The following is a 6,000-nucleotide window of genomic DNA, read 5'->3' on the forward strand; positions in this document are numbered from 1 at the left end:
CTTTGGAAGCTGTTTTTCTGCAGTTTTGCTCCAATTTTCTATACTGTGCTAGGCACTTGATGGGTCCTTCTTTCGGCAAGCTCGTATCTATCTCTGTTCTTAGAAATGTTCTTCAATTATTTATTTCCTCCTTTCCATTTTCTCTTCTCCTTTTTTCTAAAAGTCTGTCTGGATGTCCTCTAGTTATCTTATTTTCTTGCTATTTTTCATCCATTTCTCTGCCTGCCCTACTTTCTACAAGATTTTCTCAATCTTATTTTTTATTGAATTTTTTTTTAAATTTCTGAAATGATCTTTTATATAGTACTCTAAGAATTTTTTCTCTGAACATTTGTGTTTCATGGATATATCTTTCCTTCTCTCTTTATATTGCTAATTTTCTTTTAAAAAATCTTTTCTTCCCTCTGTCTTATACCATGTTTTCCCGAAAATAAGACCTAGCCAGTCAATCAGCTCTAATGTGTCTTTTGGAGCAAAAATTAATATAAGACCCACTATTATGTTATGTTATACTATACTATACTATACTATACTATACTATACTATACTATATTATAGAACCAGTCTTACAGAAAATTAGACCGGGTCTTATATTAATTTTTGTTCCAAAAGATGAACTAGAGCTGATTGTCCAGCTAGGTCTTATTTTCAGGGAAACACGGTATCTACACTTTACTTTTTTTCTACTTGTTCATTTTAGTTCTATCTTTCAATTTAGAGTATTTCCTTAAATGCTTGGTAGTTCTTGGCTGTCCACTCATATTGAAAAGTAGAACACTAAATAGCTGATTGAAGCTGAGTGCATCCTGGAGGCCTTGTTGAGTTACACAATTACCCACGAGAGAGCCTTAAAGAGTAAATCCCATGCCCCAGCCAAGGAAACATTTAGTAATTCCCAGGGACCTCAAAGGGTGCGGACAACCAAAATAAATGCCCTTTTTATATACTCCCCCTGGACACTTCTGAGCAGAAATGTCTTTCCTTGCTACGTGGTATTACATATATCTCTAACACTCTAGAAGAGCTCATAGTAAACAAACACACAGAAAACATGCCCATACCTAAGGTTTCCTTAACATTTATTAATATAGTTCATTTCTTTCACTTCTAAAAAATTGTGGGGGTAGCCAGTTATCTCGGTTAGAGTGCGGTGCTCTTAACACAAGGTTTCTGGTTAGATCCCACATGGGCCACTATGAGCTGCGCCCTCCACAACTAGATTGAAACAAGTACTTGACTTGGAGCTGATGGGTCTTGGAAAAACACTAAAAATATATATATGGATATATATATATGTATGTGTGTGTATATATATAACAAAAATTATAAATAAATAAATAAACAAACAACTCATTAAAAAATGTGGTAAAATACAGATAACCTAAAATTTACCATCTTAACCATTTTTAAGTTTACAGTTCAATGGTAAGTACACTCACATTGTTGTGCAACCGATTTGCTGAACTCTTTTCATCTTGCAAAACTGAAACTCCATGCCCATTAAACAACTTCCCAACCCCTCTTCCCTCAGCGCACCATTCTACTTTCTGTCTCTGAATTTGACTACTCTAGGTACCTCATGTAAGTGGAATTATACAATATCCATTTTCTTGTGACTGGCTTATTTCACTTAATATTATATCTGTAGGATTCATCCATATTGTAGCATGTGTCAGAATTTCCTTGCTTTTGAAGGTTTAATAATATTCTATTGTATGTATAGACCACATTCTGTTTATCCATTCATCTGTCAGTGGATACCTGGGTTGCTTCCACCTTTTGGCTATTGCAAGTAATGCTATGAATATGAACATGGGTGTGCAATATAATCCTTTCAATTTACGCTGTTTTGCTCAGACTATTCTTCAGAAGTCTCCAAATTTCTTCCTATTGGTGTTTTGTTGAAAATTTCTCTTTCTCTTCCCTTCTCTTCTCCCAATTTCTCTGTAACTTCTACAGCCCTCGGCCTCACAGAGGAGAGTAATGTTCTTAAAGGCTCAGGAGTCAGCAGGTTTAACTCAGCCTCCAAGGGACTCATGCTCAGAATAAGCTGTGGCTCTCAAGATTAAGGGATTTGGTCCATGTCAATAAATTAATATGATTTCAGCTCTTTTTTGGATATAGTTTTACACAGCTTAGCCTAGACACTTAACCACAATTTGTGTTAAATTTTCTGTGGGAATGTACTGAATAAACTTTTAGTATGTGATTTGTGTTGATCTATATGTTAGGCATGCAACCTGCAAGTAATCTGTAAATTAGTGATACTTGTGGAAATAAAATATTAGAAGTAGTTTTACCTATATAGTAACAGAATTATATGGGTATAAAATTGAGTGCTTCCTTACAGGTCTACAATTCAAATCTATGAATATTTTTAAACAAGTTTAATATTTTAGTCACTGAATATAATAAGTGAATATAATAGGTAGCTACCTATTAATACATGCTTTAACTATTCTGTCATGTTATACTGAAACTATGAGGTGAGTGTGATCACCCCAAATCCCCTGGTGGGGAGACCTAGACTTAGAAAGATTACATAATTTACTAAAATCACATAGATAATCTGTTGAGAATCAAAAGTGTCTGATTCTCATGTTGGTGTCTGATTCTCACACCCACCCACACACACACAAAGGCAAGAAAACCGTAGGCAAAAAAAGCAGAGAAGAAAGTCTTGGCATTATAGCATGGCGAGGGACACCCCTTTATAAAGTGTTTCATCTTAACTTTTGATTCCATCAATGAATAGTTTAAAAATATGTCTTTCAAAAACAATCTTAGAATTATCTGCATATGATAGCCACCATAACATAAGTTAGGTATAGTTCATTTTCCAAGGGCAATAGAACACCTTCCTGACCTGTTTAATATATATCATCCCTCAGTTATTTCACATGACACATGACTTCTCTACACAAGTAGTCGCATGATATATAAACATGAAAGACATTTGGAAGTCACGACGAAATATTTAATTCAGATTTTATAAATATTTTCAGTCTACCCTTAAAAAAAAATCCTCTTTCCTCCATTATATTCTTAAACTCTACATCCTAAGAACACAGCTTTAACTTCTATAGAAAAGGAAAAGGCCCTTCTATTCTCACTGCTTTCTAAGATAACCTAATTTATGTGACTGGATGCCTAGATGAGGTGTCTTTCTAGCTGAAATTTGATAGCAATTGTGTTTGATAAAAGCTTAAATTGAGATTTCTGTAAAGAGTTGGACCCGAGACCAAGATGGCCTTGGAAAAGAAACTTTCTAATGGGCCTAATTGTTACTGGTGCCACTCCCGGAAGAAAACTGTGTGCAATGGTCAGAATCCAAGGACGGAAGGGGAATGCTCTCGCAAAGCTAATGGGTTTTAAAAGCCTCATCACGGTCATTTACTGAGTACCCTGCTGGGCAGCATTAAGCAACTGGAAGACACAAAGTGCTCTCTGAGAGTACACTTTTAACATTATTAAGCTCCTGAGGTTTCCTGTTCAGAAAAGTTCTCCAGAAACCTTGGCCCTGTTGTATCCTAATAATGTCCAAACCTGGGTGGGAGTGGGGGGTGTAGAGGGGTGGGCAGCGACAGGACTTGGAAGCTGATGTATCAGAGATGTAGAAAAGGGTTCACCTTACGGAGTTCAACAGCAACGATCTAGGAAGGAGAAGAGATTTCTCAAGGTTGGCTGAGACAAGAACGGGATCCTCCAAAGTTGTTTGACGAGTCCCAACTACCAGCAGTAATCATGCCATTGCGAGCTGCTGGTGGCGCATTTGTCAGTTGCTGAAGCAAATCGGGGCTTCTAAGACACTACGGAGGACAAGTCCTTTTCTGATATATTAAACTATATTCCAGTATGTTCTGATATATTGAATGATATCCATTAGAAGAAAGGATATTTACTGTTCTGAAGAAGCACTGCTAGTAGGTATTTGTGAATGAGGTAAGATAAGAACATTCCTTATCCAGGTGAAGTGCAATGACTTGTAGTTTGAACAGGTCAAAGCACGGGAGTCTGCAGACAGATGTGGCCGTCACTGCTGCAGACGTGCCTCCTTTCTGGGGTCTTTCTATACCCATCCCATAAGACGGTCCCATGACTCCCAGGCTCCCCCAACCCCCCTATCCCTCATTTAAACTACTAGTCCCAGAAGACCAAATACTCTCCATTTCCCTAAAGCCCATTAAAGGAGTTTAACAATTTTTTTAAACAAAGAATTATACTTAAAAGAGGCAAGAAAAAGGCATATTTGAGAATACCTATCTTTATGTGAGATATTTCTATGCAAGTCCAAGGCAGGCATAAGTGACAGAATCTTCACTTGGATTCCTGACTTCCAGACCAGCTGTTATGTATGTGTCATTATTTGTGCCACTTCATGAGGTTTTGTATTTCTTGCCATCTTTTCCTTTTCTAGAGAAAATGCTACAAATATCCATTTGGAACTTAAATCCAGTAAAACAAAACAAAAAGAAACCAAACCCTCCTGGTTCAAACCTATAAGACCCCCTCAGATCCTTGCCATTCTGGTCCAGATTCCAACCCAGTCGCAGGGGGTTACGGTTGACATTCTCAAGTCTCAGGGAATGACCCAGCCCATCACCAACTCAATGCCCTTCCTGGGAACTCTGACAGGTCTCCCGGGTTAATTCTCTCTCCCCACACGGCGGTAACCTCAAAATGCAAGATCGATGTGATACTCGTATATTATAATATTACACATTTTTATTCCTTACGTGCACTAGCAACTGATTTATGATGTGTACCGAGGGAAGGCACTCAAATGGCTGCAGCCAAAATGAATGGGGATTTTTAGCAGAACACTGCAGCATGCTGTGCTTGGAACTTGTATCTGGAAGTGTTCTCAGTTGCTGGCAGCAGAATTCATTCAACTCAATGTAAGCAGAAAGGGATGTTCTAAAGGCCATTAGGTTGCTTATGTTACTTCTCAAAGTGTCCGAAGTCCATGCCTGGATGCTACACAGGCCCAGCGGAAGGAGGTGTAGGGGAGTCCCTGGTTTACGAAGTTTTAACTTCAGTTTTGTTCAGTCATTACCTTTATGATGTATGTTTGTTGAATATCAATGCATTAAGACATACTTCCTACACTAGAAGTACTACAGGTCATTTTCCTTGTTTTCAGAACAAGAGAGACAATGGCATCACTTTCCTCTGCACTGACGAGACATCTTGTCAACCTCAAACTGGGTCTCATTGAAAAGGCCATACGTCACAAGTGGCTCCTGTTAAAACTTCTATTGTCTGTCTCTTGCATAACATCTGAGGTTCATATTAGTTTAGGGAAGGCCAGAAATAGGTTTTAAGTGGTGAAATTTGTGGCTTGTATAGTACAAATGACATCGCATTGTTGAAAAGTATTCAAAGCATGTGGACTGGCTAAAATCTTTGAGAAATATTTCCTATCCTTCCATGAAGAGGAGATAAGAAGCCAGTAAGGTCTGTACCCTATTCTCAGGTATAACTCTCAAGGATTGATCCTTAAATGGTCCTGGGGCCAACCATTCATGAGGAGGATATCCGTTTTCCTAATGTTGACTGAACCTTGCCGCTGGAATGTTCTCCCATCTGCCTCCAGGATGCTAATATTGGGTTGGTGGACAGAGCTGGATTTTATAGAGCTTGAAGAATGTGTTAATGAAGGTCTGTAGGCAGAATTTGGTCTGAGACTTGCTTGCATTATAACCTGGTAAAAACATTGTGGAGGAGTGGCTAAACCTTGGCAGTATTTTTAATGACTACTGTTATCCGCAAGAAGGACCTATGATTTTTGCAGCACCAAACTGGCTTCAATCTGTTTACAATATCATTTTGTTCTTCCTCTTCATTTGAAGCCCTAAGGAAGGACTAGCTCAAGACAACTAGAAACCTTCATTTTAGCTACCGTGTTTCCTTGAAAATAAGATCTCACCGGACAATCAGCTCTAATGAGTCTGCTGGAGCAAAAATTAATGTAAGACCTGGTCTATTATATTATATTAT

Source organism: Rhinolophus sinicus, linkage group LG14 (assembly GCF_036562045.2).
Source record: "Rhinolophus sinicus isolate RSC01 linkage group LG14, ASM3656204v1, whole genome shotgun sequence".
Classification (NCBI taxonomy): Eukaryota; Metazoa; Chordata; class Mammalia; order Chiroptera; family Rhinolophidae; genus Rhinolophus; species Rhinolophus sinicus.